The sequence below is a fragment of the Eleutherodactylus coqui genome, chromosome 12 (genome assembly GCF_035609145.1).
Source record: "Eleutherodactylus coqui strain aEleCoq1 chromosome 12, aEleCoq1.hap1, whole genome shotgun sequence".
NCBI classification, from domain to species: domain Eukaryota; kingdom Metazoa; phylum Chordata; class Amphibia; order Anura; family Eleutherodactylidae; genus Eleutherodactylus; species Eleutherodactylus coqui.
This window is the reverse complement of record NC_089848.1, coordinates 112,419,580-112,439,366: the sequence shown is the minus strand read 5'-3', so window position 1 is coordinate 112,439,366 and position 19,787 is coordinate 112,419,580.

The window sequence follows — 19,787 nt, the reverse complement described above, 5'->3', positions numbered from 1 at the left end:
GTTATTGGTTTCCCTCAGTGTGTTAGCTAGTCCACCTCTTTACAACTCCCAACAGAGCACAACAAAAGGGAGCTCATGCAGGACAGCTGCACTCACCGATGCGTGCACACATGGCGCTGCACGCCACCAGCACCACGCCGGCCAGGCACCCGCGCCCCCGGCAGCCGGACAAAAAGCCGCGGGGACACGCTCCGACCGTAGGACCCCACACACCGCCGCCCCGGGAGGACCAGCAACCGCCGCATGGTAACAACTTTTATGGAAGAACCCTCTTAAGTAATAAAATATTTTTCTGTTTGCACCTTCAATCCCGACTCCTGGAGTCCCTTTCAACCAACTCAACATCTGCCCTGAGGTACTGCACTACACTCTCCAGGGGAAAGGATTGGCAACCCCATTTTGGTTTCTCCCATTTTTATAATTATTATTTTTGTCCGGAACAGGCCCCTACTCATATAGGGACTGGCGTCACGACAAAACACCATATTACTCTACCCGACTCCACAGGTAGCACCTTATAGGGAGCACTGCCAAGGTGTAACCCTAATTTACCACTTTATAATACTGCGTCAGGCTGCATTTGTCAGAGGGCGAGCAGTGGCACCACCCTGACTACCATCATTTGCTGCCATCGCACTCTCCACAGTCTGGCCTGTTGCACATAATATGGAGCATATTTCTGCCCATGTGAATGAGCCTTTAGAGAAGTGTAAAGGCCAAAATTGTATCACTGAGCAGTGGAAAAACATTGCCTGGTCAGATGAATCCAGATTTCTGTTGGCCCGTGCTGATGGGAAGTCAGAATTTGGCGTAATCAGCATGAATCAATGATCCCTTCCCATCAGACTGGAGGAGAAGAAGTAATAGTGGAGGGGATGCTTTCTTTTTATACCCTGGGTCCTCTGATACCTGTGAATAGATGCAATAAGGAATTTCTGCGGTTCTGAAGATCAATGGAGGTCCAATGTCCTACTAGATGAGTGTCTCTAATAATGTGCCTATTCAGTGTGCAGTAACAAAGTACTTTTCCTTCTAGAAAGTTCTGAGATGAACCAGAGAAAATAGAAACTAAAAAAAAACATTTACTAATATTAAAGAGGCCCTGGATCAAACATAAAGCCATTCTTGGAAAGATCAGAGATACCTTCTGTAGAACCATATCTGTAAATTAGGGGAATTACAGGAGATGTCTACATACAGGTAATTTATATGTACATAAAAGACGCTTGTATTAATAATCAGTGAAGGCCTCAATCAAGCCGATGGATTACCGCTGTCTCCCTCTAACATTATATCAACATTTACATCACATTACCAGGGCTTTTATCTATGCTTGTATTCCATTATGTATATGCTTTGCCAAAAAAATCAAGTACTTACAAGTTGTCGTTTTGCTGCAAAACTCGTCCTGCAATTCCATCTCAGGCAAAAATATAAATGATGAGAGTTGTTGGATGATTAGATGAACAGTCTTACCACCTGAAGCCCTAAAAGTGATTCCATTCTTCACCTATAAAGGCTTTCGAAGGCTCCTTGTGTGTAGTGACCTCTTCTTCCGCTTCTAGAGCTTGTTGACCACTTGACGCCTCTACGATGCAGAGAAGAGATTTCACCCCATTACAAGAGATTTAGAGGGGCACATTATTGGGATGTGAGAAGCTGGATGGTCGTATAGACAGATTGTCCCCATGTAATGTCAAACTAGGATAGGAACACTCAGCAGGGTCTTACCAACACATGAACTGCAGAACTCCAAACTGGACACGAAACTTGCTGGAAAGTGAACTTAGAACCAGCGGACATAACTCATGGACAGACATAACGCAATGACTGACAAACGCTTAAAACATCCACCTGCATACCTGCACACAAAGTCAGATGGAATACCTATAGAATCTAGTTTGTATTTTGGCCAAGATACTTAAGCCCGCAAGCCCAACTTCAAGGGTCTTCATTGTATTGTGGGTCCCTACACTAACAAGACAACTAACCCCAGGAAATCTGTCTGCAATGCTGGGTGATCATGCCCACAGTGATGATCCCGTGCTGGAACCTAGGGACCTACCTAGACCTAGATGAGAAAGAACCCATAGCAAGACACAGTTTACACTACACATACCGAGAGCTGCAGACATGAACACTGAACATCCTGAACGCTGCACAGACATTTCATGCCCAGCCACATGCACAGACATGCAGGAGAATGACACTGCCCACACCAAACAAATAGATAAAAGGCCAGCAGCCTCTAGCAAAGGAGCTGGTATATATGAGCAACAGACCTTGGGGATTGGCTGGCAGGAGCAATTCACACCCAGCCAGCTCTATCAACACCACTTGTAAGGCTGTGCTGCTGAAAACCTATGTAGTACAACAGATCCCAGCAGCAAACCCTAACACCCCACCTGAGCCATTCTGACCAGTCTGTTAGGAGGTGTTGGGACCAGTGGATGTGTGAGGGCACACACATAAGACAACCAGGCTTAGGATGCCCTCAACGAATAACCAGTATAGAGGATCATCTGATCATCCAACAAGGATGAGACGCTCCAACTGTTTCATTGTCCACCATCCAGAGACAGCTGGCGTCACCGTTACACCCCTGTGTCTGTCAGAACCATTTTCAGATGTTTGGCTTAAGGACATTTGGTCTCCATTACATGTACTACCTGTGACACCCACCCACTGTCACCTCTGCTCACAGTAGTGTCATGGAACCGGATTGTCTTCAGCGTCAAAAACCATGTTCAGTTTGAGCACTGATGACGGCCGTGTTTATGTCTGGAGACCTTCGGGTGAGAGCCTCAATCCTGCCCCCACTGCTGGTGAGATGGTCTGGGGGGCCATCGCATACAACAGTCGGACATCCCAAGTAGTGGTACGAGCGACAGTGACAGCCTATCGATATGTTCAGGACATCTTGCTGCCACATGTGTTCCTCTCATGGCGGCTTCCAAGAGGCATTTTCCAGCAGGGTAATGCTCAGCTGCACACACAAGGGGGTCACAGGAATGTCCCCACAACATTGTCACACTTACGTGGCTGTCCAGTTGTCAGATTTCATGCCAATAGAACATGTATGGGACCATCTGGGATGCCAGCTTCCACAGCCTCTACACACTACACACTACTATTCCACAGCCTATAAGTTTGCATGATCTAGAGGCTCAATTACAGCAAATGTGGAGCGATGTGCCGCAGGATTCCATACGGAACCTATATATATCCTCTAAGCTCATCCGTATCACATCTTGTATCCAAGCTAGAGGTGGTACAACAGGGTAATAGAGCTTCCATGCCCTCCCATATCATATCTTGTATCCAAGCTAGAAGTGGAACAACAGGGTACTACAGCCTCCATGCCCGGCCATGCTACATCTTGCATCCAAGCTAGAGGCAGTACAACAGGGTACTAGAGCCTCCATGCCCAGCCGAGCTACATCTTGTATCCAAGCTAGAGGCAGTACAACCGGGTACTAGTGTGAGGGTATATATATATATTGCCATATGTTCTTTATACTTTTATACCTATATGCAAGTTTTATTCAATTCCAAATGAGAAAAAACTTAAATGTCGCCTTACATCAGATATCCCAAGGCTGAGAGAGATGTTCTAAGAAATTCAGAGAAGATACGGAACCAGATACAAGGCCGCATGTACTTGGCCGATTTCCCAGAAGCGCTGGAACAAGATATCAAGATGTTCAAATGTACATGACTGTTATATGATTTTCACTGTCTCAGTCCGCAAATCCGGACTGCCCATATATGGTTATGAGCCCATCACCCCCTAGTGGTGAGAGGGCAGAGGGTATAAGATCTCATGTAATCTGTAATAAAGAGCGCAGTTTTTTCTCCCGTGTGAGGAGCTAGACCAGACTCCTGTGTGTGGTGTCTCTTCTTACGGCCGGCAACGGGGAAAGTGGGGTGGGCCGGATTGGTGTTGCACTTAGAATTTTAACCCTCATACTAGAGCCTGCATGCCCAGCCGAGCTAAATCTTGTATCCAAGCTAGAGGCAGTACAACCGGGTACTAGAGCCTCCCTTCAAGGGGTCATTTTTTCACAATAAATGATCCGGTTGTTCTAATCTTTGTGATCTATGTAATCACTTACTAATATCAACGTTACAATTACACAGAGAAAGTTTCATTCCACTCCGACAACTCCTTGAAGGTGCTTGATTTTTTTTTTTAACATTGAGTGTATGTTACAGGAGTAAATTAGACTTTGATCAAGATGAAAGCAGAAGGATGCTTTTATCTTATGTTCTTTTTTGCCAATCTATTAGGGCTGAAACAATGTAAGAAGAGTCAGGATGGGATCAAATAAAGAAAAGCCAAGCTGCACTAAATGGTCCCTTTATTAGAGACGCTGGACCTTTCATGATTGGAGATTTCCTGTATGGAAATTCTCCCCGTGACACCGGAGTGCGGCATAAAATCATGTGACAAGTTTTGAGTTGATCAGTTTCAGCGTGAATCCACATTAGATGGGAAAACTCCATTGATCTGAGCAATTTCCAATGAGGCCCGATCATTGGAGCCAGACTAGCCAGGGCCAAGATGTCACTGCCATCCTTGTAGGGTTTGCTCATGCAACGATGTGGAGATGCCGGTGCTCTAAAAAAACATGTTGGAATGCATATTTCGTCATTCCTTGCACAGATGGGATATATATAAGCATATGACCAGACAAGCAACTCTAATGCCATTGTGTCGAAGAGGAACAGAAAGGTGAGCCTCCACCAGGCAAAAAAGTGTAAAAATTGGATCATTGTACAGTGGAAAAAGATCACCTGTTCGGATGAACCTGTATTTCTGTTGCACCGTGTTGATGGGAGGGTCAAGCAAGCAGCATGAATCGATGACCCCTTCCTGTCAGCTGGCCGGAACAGGTCAGCACCTCCATATAATTTGCTTCAACTACAATGTTTCCTGTCCGTAGGGGCCGATATTCCATGATGAATTGTAGCCATTCTGAAGATCAAACGAAATGGGGGGCTGTAATAAAGGGGCCATTTAATGTAAAATATTCTTCATATTTACTACACATCTATATCTGTCCCTGGCACCAGGGATTGGAGCTCCAGTAAGATAATTTGCTTATTCCCAGTGCATTCTGGGAAGAGTAAAGAGTCGATGCGACTGGGACATTTTATTGGTTCAGCCCGGTCTAACTGCTGGGAGGACTTAACAGAATTTTTACACTTTGTAACACCTTACGGGTTAAATATCATTACGAGAATTCTTGAATTTCAGAAGTGAACCCACACTATCCTGCAGCGGGAACCAGCTGCGACTGACAGCTAACCTCCCACTACAGCAATGGGGATCAATAAGAATAGTGATCCCCATTGTTAACCCCCTAGATGCTGCGATCAATGTACATTGCAACAAAGAGGGATCGCACTCTTTATGGGATGTCATCGTCCCTCTACAATTGCAGAGAGCTAATAGGTTGCCAGTACAGCAATGTATTATAGCGATCATAGTTTTTATGGTTAAAGTCCCCTATAGGGACATGACAAATGTCAATCAAAAATTTTAAATAGAGTAAAAAAAACATTAAAAAATAACAAATTTACGCACTTCCCCATTTATTTAAAAAATTGTTAAAATCCAACATATTTGCTATCATTGTATCTGTAACGACGACCTCTACAATAAATTGAATACTCTATTTATCACAAAGAAAAGGTCATCAAAAAACTTGCTTGTTACACAATCATGGCAGACACTGGCATGACTATTTGCCAGTTAAAAGAAGCTGTACTTGTCACAGTAAAATGGTAAGAGTTGATTCATAGGGTAACCCAGACTTGTTAATGGCTGAGTGGTTAAACATCATCGTCGTCATCATCATCAATTGTTCTGGACAGCAAAAAAAGTTAAAAATAAAACCCTAAAAACTGAGGCAAAATGCTTATTTTGTTCATTTTGCCAAATAACACAATAAAAGTAATCAGAAAAGCCGTATGTACCCCAAAATGGTACAAAAAAGCCCTTACAGAGCTTCGGATAGTTAACACTAGAGAAGAGAGAGGGTATTCAAGAAGATCTAGAAAAGCTTGAACAGTGGGCGATGACTGAATGGTATTTAGCAAGGAGAAATGCAAAGTCCTACATCTGGGCAAGAAAAAGTAAAAAAGGACATACAGAATGGGAGAACCTGGGATAAGCAGCAGCACATGTAAAAAGACTTGGGTATACTAATAGATCATAGACTGAACATGAGTCACCAGTGTGATGCAGCAGCCAAAAAGGTAAACACAATTTTGGGATGTATTAAGGGCTTCCATGCGCTTGCGCTTTTTTTTTAACGCTGTGATATCGCTGCTTTTGTTTAACGCGAATGTCAGTGGGACTTTCTAATGTTAAAAACGCATTACACAAAAATCGCAAAGCACAAACTTGCGATGCATTTTTAACATCAGAACGTCCCATTGGCATTTGCTTTAAGAAAAAAAAGCAGCATTAAAAAAGTGCAAGTGTGTGGGAGCCCTAAGAGAAGCATGGAGTCTAGATCATGTGAAGTAATTATCCCCCTCTACTGTTTCTTAGTCAAACCTCATCTGGAATACTGTGTACAGTTCTTGGTCCCCCAATTTAAAAAAGACATAGACAAACTGGAGCAAGTTCAGAGAAGAGTTACCAAGATGGTGAGCGGTCTGCAAATCATGTCCTATGAGGAACAGTTAAAGGATCTGGGAATTCTTAGCTTGCAAAAAGCGGTCTACAAATATCTGAAGGGCTGTCACAGTACAGAGGGATCAGCCCTATTCTCATCTGCACAAGGGAAGACCAGAAACAATGGGATGAAACTGAAAGGGAGGAGACACAGATTAGATATTAGACAGTGAGGGTGATCAATGAGTGGAACAGGTTGCCACAGGAGGTGGGGAGTTCTCTTTCAATGGAAGTGTTCAAACAGAGGCTGGACAGACATCTGTCTGTGATGATTTAGTGTATTCTGCACTGAGCAGGCAGTTGGACCCGATGACCGTGGATGGCCCTTCCAACTCTACCAATCTATGATTCTATGAAATTTAGACTGAAGAATAAACAATTGTTGTGCCTCTGCTGCATTTTGTTTATTTCGTTTCTGAATTACACAGTTTTTATGTTTAACCGCTTTCATCTTTGGCGTTTCACGCCCCACGTTCCCTCTCTGCATGACATTGGACTGTATTCCAGACTGCGCTTCCCATTCCAGTTACTTCCAAATTCTTTCCCATATATTCTCCTTTGTCTTCTTCTCTGTAAATCTTCATATATATTCTGTTTAACCATAACTTGGATCTATGAGGTTCATACAGTTTCTTCAAGTGAAAAAGATGCATTTTCTGAACGCGACTCCGAGAGGAATAGAACAAATATGTCAGCTGTGAAGTCATTCAGTGTTCTGCCAGAGGCATCAACCTCTGTAGAAGGCGTAATTCACTGCTGCATTAAACTATCATTAAACCACCTGGTACCCAGAATTTGTCCTCAGATCACCCATCTGGATATCATGAGAACACATTCTTCTCTGGATTTCAGATGAAAAGCACAACTGTTTTCTAATGTGCAACCTTCTAACATGCCCCAAAAGCTAAATGTCAAGCCAAAAGGACAAACTTCTATTTTTTCTATTACTTTGTGAGTTATTATATGCCTTCCTCAATAAGAATGATCTTTCATCATGTTACCTGCATATGAAAGCGTATTTCCAGTGCAGCCAGTTCAGAGATTAAAGGCAATGGACACGTTTTGGGGCAATTTTTATCACTTAGGATTCGCTAACACAGACTGTTTTCCTGCATTGAAGACGCGTGAAAGGAGTTCTTCTATAACAACCAATGGTTTCCTATAGAAGCTTTCACATGAAGGAATTTTAGACGCGCAAAATACTTGCACCAATCAAAGATAGGACATCCAACTGCAAAGATCACATCTAAGGTCTGTGGTACGAAAAAAGATAGGACCTGACCTATCTTTGGTGTGCGATGTGCAGGAGGTTCCATAGACTCCTATGGGAGCAGGAGTCTATGGAAACTCCAGCGCAGGAAAATGAGATTACACATCTCTTTAGCAGGATTTTTGTGGACAGAAGGAATTCCCAGCTGCTTACAGCGGGACATTTAAAACATGCTGGCCAGTAGCACATTTTAAAAGTCCCACTGTAAATTCCTGTTAGTCCCTGTGGGGATGAGGAATTCCCTGAGGGCTCCCTTAATCCTCACGGGGGCTAACAGGAATTTACAACGGGACATTTAAAATGTGTTTCTGGGCAGCACGTTTTAAATGTCCTGCTGTAAGCAGTGGGGCAATTCCCCAGCAGCAGGGTGCAGTAGGGGACTCACCCCACCTCTCTCCCCAAGGGATTTCCCAATAGCAGGGAGAGAGAGGAGGACGGTTCCCCGAGAGCATGGGAGGAGAGGGTGGGCTAGCCCCACCCCTCTCTCTTTGCTATGGGGAATCACTGTAAGAAGCCCCATGCTTCCGCCCCCTATGGCCCCTACCTATAGCCCCACCCACTCTCCAGACACCCCCGCTCTCTCTGTGCCATGGGAATCCCCATAGCAGGGAGAGACAGAGTGGGGCTATGGGGGATTAACCCATAGCAGGGAGAGACAGAGCGGGGCTATAGGGGATTAACCCATAGCAGGGAGAGACAGCGATGTTTTAATCCCCCACAGCCCCGCTCTCTCTCCCTGTTATGGGGGAAATCCCCAAGCCCTGCAGGGCTTCTTATCCCTCTACTCCTGGAGCAGCTGCAGGTTCAAGCGATTTTTAGCGCAGTATAGACACAATTTTTTTTGTACACCTATACTGACCTAAAACCACGCTCATGTAAACAAGGCCTTAAATGCATGTACTTTGGGCTGATAATCATTTTTGCAATAGGGATTATTTTTAAAAAAATGCACCTTTTGTCTTCTGCAGCTTCTACATATCACTCTATAGTATTGTTCTCCAACTCTAGTCCTCAGGGACCGCCAGCAGGTAATGTTTTGAGGATTTCCTCTGTATTGCACAGGTGATGTAATTATTTTCGGTGCCTCAGACATTGTCACAGGTGTTCTTACCATCGGATACTCTGAAAACATGACCTGTTGGTGGTCCCTGAGGACTGGAGTTGGGGATCCCTGCTCTATATAGACACTGCAGTCTGAGTCTCAGTAGATCTGTCAGTGAGGCTGGACTGACTGCTTGGTTTTCAGCTCTGCTCTCTCCTGTCTTGCACTTTTTATCAGCTAACTATGACCGCAACAAAGATACACAGTGCTGTTCCCTAGCTTCGAGCGAACCAAACCGGTCAAACCCTGTTGAGTTTTGCTAAAAGTTCGGTTTGCAGCAAACTAAAAAGCTCAGGTGGTTCATCTCAGCTTAACCCAGAGAAGGTTCTCCTGTGGCTCAGTGGTTAGCAGCATAGGCGTAGCGTCAGGGGGTGCTGGGGTCGCCATGGCGACCCGGCCCCTGCGCTCAGGGGGCCCCGGGGCCGCCCTCCGCCATACCCACATGCACATTCAGTGCATATACCCGGCCCTTGAGCTGAGGGGGCCCAGGGGATCGGCGCTGTCGGCCGCATGATGGCTGAGAAGGGAGAGGAGAGAGACGGGAGGCAGTGCCGCAGGTCGGCAAGAGCAGAGGGGAGGGCTGTTACACGTGGAGCCGGCAGCCAATTACAGGCTGCAGACTCCCACGGCGCGGCCCTCCCACTGATAGACTGCAGCTGTGAGTGGTCACAGCTGCAGTCTATCAGTCTCTGCCGGCCAGCGATTACCAGGGGGAGGGGCTACTGCGGCTCTACTCACCTCCAGAGCGCTGGATGCACAGGACCTGGGAGAGGACCTGTGGCTGCAGATCAGCCTGGTCATGTGATCAAAAGACGGGGGACTTTCCATTACAGGCTGCCCAGAGACTGCTGCAGAGGTGAGTAGAGAAGGAATTGTAATTATATATGTATAGCTGGTATACGTTATATCAGCTGTATATATATAATTATATACAGGAGATACACAGGTTACACCAGCATGGGACATGCCACTATATACAGGGGGATACACATCCTATATATAGTGATATGGACCATGCTGGTGTAACCTGTGTATCTCCTGTATATAATTATATATGTGCAGCTGGTATAGGTTATACCTCTCCTGTATATAATTATATATGTATATCTGGTATAACCTGGGTATATACATGCATTAAAATACAGCACGCCATGCTTTTTCCTCCGTGAGTGGAAAACCGCAATTGCTTTCCGCTCGTGTAGAGGAAAAAAACGCTTTTCCATAACATGCTATGGGCGGTACATGCTGCGGAATCCGTAGGCGGATGCCCGCTCCATATTCCGCAATGCAGATCCAGCCGTGTACAGCCGGCCTTAGGCTAATTTCACACGTGTGAGTCTGATATCAGGCCGTGAAACTCTGCCCCCTATCACACTCACCAACGTGTGTCGTCCCCGCGGATGTGAGCGGTTGTTGTGTTAAAACCAGCTTGCATCACATCATCATATTCTCGTGTGATGCAGAGAAAAGCAAAAAAAACATCGCTCCTGTGTATGATTGTATTCAAAACAATGGAGTCATATTCATGTGCGATTTGTACATCTTGCAACGCACAAATCTCACGCAATTTGTGCGGCCGTGTGAAAGCAGCCTAAGACATTCCCAACAGGTTTTTACGTAGTCAAGGAAAGGAGTCCTGATGAGAAGGCTTACACCAAGGGGCTAGATCATGTTTGTAAATTAGCACGGTTGAGGTATAGGTACGGGTACAGATGGAGGGGGGGGGGGGCAGCTGAACTTTTGCACCCGGGCCCCTTAGGCTTTAGGTACGCCCCTGGTTAGCAGTGTTGCCTTGCAGCGTTGTGGTCCTCTGTTCAAAGCTGACCAAGGACAACATCTGCATGGAGTTTGTATGGTCTGCCTATGTTTGCATGGATGTCCTCCCACACTCCAAAATATACACTTTTCTATTGTGGTCATAAATCAGCTGTTAATAACTTGCAAGAGAGCAGAGAGAAACTAAGCCCTTAGTCCAGCCTCACTGATGGATCTCCTACTGAAACTCAGACTGCAGTGTCTATATATAGTGATATGTAGAAGCTGCAGAAGGCAAATGCTGCAAAATTGTTAATTAAAACCCTATTTCAATAAGATTGTCAGCCCAAAATACATGCAGTTAAGTGAATACATTTCTTTTTGCAAAATCCTTTTTAAAAAGCCTGAGGGTCGTCCCAATGCAATGCTCACCAATCAACAAAATATGTTGGTTCGCCTTCAAGCACGACTGTTCACACATGACTGAGGATCACCTGTATGGGGATGAATGGTTGTTAATATGGTCATTCTCTCCCCCACCCCCCTCCATATAGCAACCATTGGTTGGCTGTTCATCTCCCTGTTTACATGGACAGCTGATAAGCGAACATTTTTTCACTGTCATGCCATATGCCATCCATCTGCACCCTTACAAATATCATCAATTTTGTATCATTCCGTCTAATTTCAAACCATTAATGAATTACTATAATTAATAAACAATGAATAAAAAAGTATTTAATTTTCCTTATGTCCCTTTAATAATGAGTAGAACTGGCCTGAAGTATATGCCTTGTTCTAGTGAGCTAGACTGGCCCAAATACACAACGTAGAAATCATGTAATGCCCTTGCAGTCCATATTTACATAACCACACCCTTCAATTTAGGCGCTTACTGACATTTGCCTTTCATATATGGCAGATGCGGGGTGTCAGTGCATAGAGTGGGCTCCAGAGGCAAGCCTGCTCTATATGTGGCAAGTGTTGTATGTGTTTGACAGCTAACACCTGACCCTAATGCCCAGGATCAGAGATAACTCTGATCCCAGCCATTTACCTATTTAGATGCTGCTGTTGATACAAACAGCAGCATTTAAATGGCCTGACAGAGAGAGGCGGCTCCCTGTTTCCCAAACGGCCTTGCAGAACAAGATCACGAGGTCCTTGTGAACACCTCCAGGTCTGTCATAAATCTCTCCCCTATTAAGGTCAGTCTCACATTAAGGGCTCCCACCCACTGGCTATATTTTCTTTCTTGCGCTGTGAGAGCACGAGAAAACTCTCGCATCGCAGCGCAACAAAAGAGGCCGGTATAGATCCGGCATATCGCAAATGGTTTCAATGGGGCCAGCGACAGCAGCGTAGGGAGAATAGGGAGAAATGAAAGCATAGGGAGAATGCCGCGGACTTCTACCACAGCTGTCACAGCTGTGACAGCTGTGGCAGAAGTCCGCGGCATTCTATTCCATTGCTTTCAATGGAATCGACACTGCTGCCGATCCCATTGAAATCAATGCTTTCTGCCAAGCCCCGCAGAATGATTATCGGGGAAGGGCTTGAAATATAAGCTCTTCCCCGATAATTATCAATAAGTGTGTAAAAAATTTTTAAAAATTATTACTCACCTCTCCTGCACTCAGCCGCGTCCTCCTGCTGGCTCCCCTGCACTGCTATTAAGCTCTTTCAGCAGTCGGGGATTTAAAAATCCCTGCCTCCTGAAAGGGCTGTGCAGATTAGCTGAGGGCTCAGCCAATAGCAGCTACTGCTAAGCTATTGGATGAGCGCTCAGCCAATCACACATAGCCTTTAGCTATTCATTCATGCTAAGATATAGCTGTTCAAGTCCCCGGCATTCTCCATCTCTTGTCATGCCGATTTTTTTCTCGCAATGCGATGCGAGACTTTAACTTTAGTCTCGCATCGCAGTGGAGAAAATATCACCAGTGGTTAGAAGCCCTAACAGATTTGAATTGCGGATTCCGCAATCACCATCCATACGAGGTCTATCAAATGCATCAACTTTTGCCGTTTCACTCACACTTGTGGGTAGGAATTGTGGATTCGCGAGCGGAAGAACAATCGCAGCATGCTCTATTTTACCGCTGATTCCACACTTATGAGCTCCATTCATCTTTATGGATGCGTTTGATCCGCAATTAACATTGTATATTGCTGCAGATTTGTACATAAGTTGCTAGGAGACCAGATAACAAATGGTATAAAGAAAGCAGGAATTTGTGGGCAGACAATGCAGGATGGAGTCTGGGGAGCAACACATCCATTCAGCCTGCTGTCTGCAACCTCCACATATCCTTCTGCGCTCTTTCTCCACAAGAATAAGGGTTTATTTTAAAGTGATTTACACTACTTCCAAAAAAAGTAGTAAGATACCAGCCGAGCAATGAGCATCCCAATCTGAAGGCTGTCAGAACAGCGCTCAATACCACAGCAGAAGATAATTCCATCAGGGTGGACTCCTGAGCGATAGGAGTTGTTTCCAGGGGGTTGGGCAGCTTTCTGATGTCATTCCTTACTTGCGACTGTTCTTCTGCGCAGACGATATGCTGTCCATTTGTGAACATCCGCACGAAAAAGCACACGTATAGGTGACCATATGCAATTTGCTTTGGCAGTCATATGCAGATTTACCACTGTGGATATCCCCTTGCCGAATCCAACCCATTCATGTGAGCCCGGCCTTAGGCTCACTTCACATGGGCGAGAGTGAAATCGGACCGAGTTTCAGGTAAAAACACCTCACATCGCTTCTGTAAATTTCCAATCCTTTTATGCGTGTTTCATGCGCGATAGAGCATCAGAAGCCACAATCACTTGTTGATGGAGGGTTTATTTTTCTCTATTGCTGCAGCTCTCCATTGATTGGATTACATATAGTTTGAACTTGGATTCCCTCGGCACTACCCTTATTGGACTTGGACAATTTATGTGTTTTATCCCAAGGTGCTGTCCCACCCTCTTCATCATGAAGGATCAGAAGTGTTTTCCTTTGATTTCAATTGGAAACCATACAAAAGCCATGCATGAATGAATAGCTAAGGGCTATGTGTGATTGGCTGAGCGCTCAGCCAATAGCTAAGCAGTAGCTGCTATTGGCTGAGCCCTCAGCCAATCTGCACAGCCCTTTCAGGAGGTGGGGATTTTTAAATCCCCGACTGCTGAAAGAGCTTCATAGCAGTGCCGGGGAGCCAGCAGGAGGACACGGCTGAGCGCAAGAGAGGTGAGTATGATTTTTTAAATTTTGTTTCACACAGTTTGGCAGTTTATCAGGGAAGGGCTTATATTTCAAGCCCTTCCCTGATAATCATTCCGCATGGTTTGGCAGAAAGCATTGATTTCAATGGGATCGGCAGCAGTGCCAATTCCATTGAAAGCAATGGAATAGAATGCCAGGGACTTCTGCCACAGCGGGGATGAAGGAAACTCCTGCCACAGCTTTCACAGCTGTTATAGCAGAAGTCCCCGGCATTCTCCATCTCTTTTCAATGGGGCTAGCGCTGCTGCCGCTGGCTCCATTGAAAGGACTGGCGATATGTCGGCGTGATGACGATATCCCGGTGTCATGCCGATATTTTTCTCGCACTGCGATGCGAGACTTTAACTTTAGAATCGCATCGCAGTGGAGAAAATATCGCCAGTGGGTGGGAGCCCTAAGTGTGAGAATGGCCAATTAATTTTTTAAGAGCCTAGAATAGTGTATAACTCTTGTATGTAAATGCGATTTTCTTGCTAGTGGGATTCTTTTCTATTTTGGAGCAACTTGCGATTTTATCACGCATTAAAAATGCACGTGAAAATTGCATGTACAGTGATGCAATGCATTTTTCTCGAAAAACACATCGCGATCGCATAATTTATGAGTTCAATATTGGTCCAAGCTTCTCTGACTAATATCACACTCACCAGTGTAAATACAGCCTAAGCTGTTTCTGCGGCAGGGCTTAATAGAATGCCTCTAAAATTATGATATACTGCAATACAGAAGTATTGCAGTATATTATATAGGTGATCAGACCATCAATAGCTCATGTTCCCTAATACAACCAACGAAAGTAAAAATTAAGTTAAGAATTTTTTTTACTATTAGTGAATTTAAAAATATTAAAAGTTCAAAAAAAACCTTAAAAGTTGTGGCATTAAAAAAAATGGTATTGCTGCATCTGTAAAAGTTCAATTTATTACAATTTCACATGATTAGTCCTACTTTGTACACATTGACAATGCCATGTAATGGGTTAAAGAGTGGGAATCAGATGTTTCTTCAGCCACCGTTGTAACAGCAAGTGTCAGGCAGTCATCCAATGGCCGAGCACCCGCCCCCCCATGGCATGGGAGACTGTGCCAGACTTCTGATTCTGCACAATAAAAAGGTGAATTCATCAGAATGAAGCCACTTAACCACCTTCATCAAAAGGTGCATGGACTGTTGTTAAAGGGGTTGTCCCGCGCCGAAACGGGTTTTTTTTTTTATATTGGGCTGAGAAGCTCGACCCAACATCGCTCTTGGCCACGTGCATTTTTCACACCAATACAAGGTGTGAATGTAGCCTTAGGGCTTCTTAAGACGAGCATATGCACAAATACGCTTGCCTCAGCGCAACATATTTGGGCAGCGAACGAAGTTGATTTGCGTGCATGTTTGCGCATAGATCTGTGCTTTTTTGCATACACAGGGCATGTTCATTCCCTCCACCCCGATTTAAGAGGCTTTGTAACGTAATGAGGTCCAGATTTGACTTCTAGCAAATACGCAGAAAATTTGAGCAGGTCCTGCGCAAATAATCGTTTATGTCAACACAAAAATTGATATCAATAGATTCTATTCTATTCCCTACGTATAAACCTGTGCAAATACGTCAGTCTGAAGAAGCCCTAAAGCAAAGGGTCTAGGCTAGAGTTAATTATTAAGTTCAAGACAGTTCAAAAAGTTTTAGAACCCCCCCCCTCCACTTTGTTCCATGGGAGTTTAGGTGACACTCGGGTGAAACAAGTGCAATAATCCCCATCAGTCACAGAACAAGAACAACAGTACAGAAATAATACTGCTACCCAGTGGCCTCAGGACAGGCGTCTGCATCATGATTGTTCTCTGATATTGCTTGGCGCTCGTCGTCTCTTTAGAGTCATTTTTGTTTGTAACGGCACGTCTTTATTATTTTCCAAGTTTTATTGATTAAATTTACTGCACTTCTCGCTGGTTTTTAATCTCCTTCCAGGATAGAAAAATAAATGATGCAATGATCTAAATGAAAGGAGAAGAGGATGTTTGTAGCCGTGAATATTACATTTCAGAGCCTGCAAAAGTTGGAAAATAATAAAATTAGCATATAGTTAATTGGGAAGAAAGAATGGCGCTCCATCTGTAGCGGGGCAGCAACACCGTCTGCAATCACTTATGTGTGAGGGAAGTTCAAGTGGTTTAATGAACATCTCTCAGACCACAAGAAGCTTTTATTGGGCTCATTATGGGGAGCATAATCCTTTGTGTGCCTTAATTGGTAAATTACAATAGCACAAAAGAATAAAAAGAGAAAGGTAGCAGCTTCACGGGGCACCCTCTGCTATGCATGTAACAGAATTAATACAAAGTCTTAATTTACGCCACTTTGTGACCAGCATAGCAATGATTCCTCCCCGAGCTCACGTGATCTCTCTACAGTATCGGACTGAAATGTTAGTAAAACCAAAGCAGAATGTATCCAACAATAAGAAGACAGAGGAAAAACCTCAAATTAGTCCTCATGTGCAACATTAACGAAGAAAGTTCTGTCCTGTTTAAAGAAGCAGCTTTTATTTAATGCCCTGAAATGGCAATTTTGTTGCTTTTCGTTTTTGCTACATTGTTTCAATTTCGAGGGAATGAAGAAATCTTCTGCCCTCGAGTGGCGAACGGTGGAATTAATAAATGTTTTTTGAAAATGTTAGAATTGTTAAGTTAAAGGCTTATTCACACCAGTGCATATCAGCCGCCGTTTTCAAGGCTGGCAAATATAGGCTACCATCTGATGCATTGGATTCAATGCATCAGATCACACAGGCGTATTCCCGCGACGTAAAAGCACACAGCTGGCCAATATAGCACCGGCAGCTCTTACGCCGGGCAGGAAAGATAGTCCTGGAACTGTCTTTCCCGGCTGGAATATGGCCGCTGCCATAGACGCCTATGGGAGCTAATGACAGCTGCCGGAGGGGGGAGGTGGGAGGGAGTTTAGCAGCGTGACTGCTAAACTCCCTCCCCCCTTCTCTCCTTCTCTCTGCCCCTTGCTGACTGTTTGCAATGGGAGGGCTATGCCTCATTGCGCCCACTCCCATTGCTGTTTGCTGACAAGGGGCAGAGAGGGGGCGGAAGCTTAGCACACTAGCTTGCACCCCATCCGGCCTCCTCCACTTGCAGAGAGCCGACGAGGGGGAGGGAAGGGGGAGACAGCTTAGCATAGCTAAACTGTCTCCCCCTGCCCAATGGCATTGTGGGCTCAGCGTATAAGCACAGGGCCCATGCCGTCTGAACGTTAGATTTGTGCGCCTGTTTATACGTTTTTACAGCACAGCTTGGCACACATAAAATCGCCAACGACAGTGTGAAAGAGCCCTAAGGATTATCATGATCATCATCATCATCAATAGTGATGAGCGAATTTTTGAAAAGTCCAGTTCGGTCCGATCACTGAACTTTTGCAAAAAGTTTGGTTCAATCTGAATTAATTTGAACCAAATTGGAAGTTTACCAAAACCCCTAAATCTGGTGTACAACACTGTCTAGGAGCCATCCAAGCCCTCTATAATACACCAGTGTTCAGGACTAGTGTTGAGCGAATTAACCCAGGAGAACCTTGTTTCAGGTAGAACTTTGCTAAAAGCTCAGTTCAACTTTGTACAAACCTTTTAGCAAAGTTCTACCCTAAACCGCTTGCTACTGCTTCAGTTCACTCAGCACCAATCAGACGACGACATTTCTGCAGGTATTTCCACACATTTAAAGGTTGAACATAAAATGTGAATATGCGATCTATTGGATCTGAATTGCTTCATTCAGACGAATGTGGTTTTTTTCGCGCAAATTATAAGAGTGAGAAAAAAGCGCACCTACGCTATCTTTTTTGTCCGTCTTCTTTATACGGCGCATGAAAACATTGACCTATCTTTTGCTGTATTACGCAGCAGGCTCCCATAGACTTCTATGGCAGCTGGAAAAAAAAGGGAGGTGGAGGGAGTTACCCTGTACAGATAGTCTATTGATTTCAATGACCAACATGTGATGTTTGAGTTTCCTTGTAGTGGGGCTGCAGTGGGAATTGAACACTTACTACCAGGTTCTTCTGCAGGTACGGCTAATTTCCGGCACCCCACACCTTGTAATCAAAGTAAACTCACTAATGTTACCTTCTTCTCATCTCCCTTTTTACTGCACCACCTGTCCAATCTGCTATTTGCCTACAAAGTTTAACTTGACTCTTAACGCATTATATTGGCTTTCTGTGTCAGATTAATTGCTCTTTCAATAGCTTTTCAACAGGTTTTGTTGTGTTGAGTAATGTTGCAATATATTTTCAATGACTTACATTATAGCTAGTCTTAGAAGGTTATCACAGTCAAGTTAAACATTTCTATATCTGTGCATCTATCCTTTCTTTGTAGGAAGGGAGCCCAGGTTCGAGTTTGTGCTGTAATAAGCTCTGTTATAGTTCTTATAGTTATGTAATCTGGATGCCAAAAGGGCGACCTTTACTAGCCACCGTATATTACTGCAGTTTGTGTATTTCTCTATGAAGTACTGTATGTGACTCCCCATTGGCTGCAGAGGTCAGGTGGGAGATCTGTAGGGCTTGAGATCATAGAGGGCTGCGTGCTGGAGAGCAATTCCATTAGTATTGAGCCTTAAAAAAGACTGCGTTGCCAGGAGAGAGAGCTGCCAAAGGAGTGATGAGTTGGCTTGTGGAGCCGTGGAGGATGTGTCCTGGAGAATCTACACCTCTTAGAAAGGGACAGTGGTGCAAGAAAGGAGGCAGACCGTATTTGAGAAGCGCAGCTCCGTAACGTGGCAGAACCAAGATAGCTGAGAGAACAAGGATGCAGGGACTATAGCTAGAGAGACTGCTATAAAGGATTCACATCATCCTGCAGCTCTGTGAATCAGTGCACCCCCAATAGACATCAAAATACATATCACCTATATTACGGTACTGATCATGCTGGAGGTATGTAAGTGAGGTGGGTCCTCAGAAAAAGGCCTAATATGCACACACAAGTAGTGACTTAAAGGGGTTGTCCCGCGCCAAAACGGGTTTTTGTTTTCAAACCCCCCCCCCCCCCCGTTCGGCGCGAGACAACCCCGATGCAGGGGTTAAAAAAAACAAACGGAGAGTGCTTACCTGAATCCCGGTGGTCCGGCGTCTTCATACTTACCTGCTGAAGATGGCCGCCGGGGTCTGCTCCCTCCGTGGACCGCAGCTCTTCTGTGCGGTCCATTGCCGATTCCAGCCTCCTGATTGGCTGGAATCGGCACGTCACGGGGCGGAGCTACACGGAGCCGGCATTCTGCACAAGCGGCTCCATTGAAGAGAGCAGAAGACCTGGACTGCGCAAGCGCGGCTAATTTGGCCATCGGAGGGCGAAAATTAGTCGGCTCCATGGGAACGAGGACGCCAGCAACGGAGCAGGTAAGTATAAAACTTTTTATAACTTCTGTATGGCTCATAATTAATGCACAATGTACATTACAAAGTGCATTAATATGGCCATACAGAAGTGTATAGACCCACTTGCTGCCGCGGGACAACCCCTTTAAAAGCAGGACTGACAGTTAAAATACGCGAACTCGTGCTGACACCAGAGGAACACATTCATCTGATAGTTGCGGACAAGTTATTGGAACACTTGTGAGAGACTACGATTACTGGGTTGAAACGTTCGGTGGTCCTACCATGTGGTCTACAGTTGATGTGTTTGCTGATCTT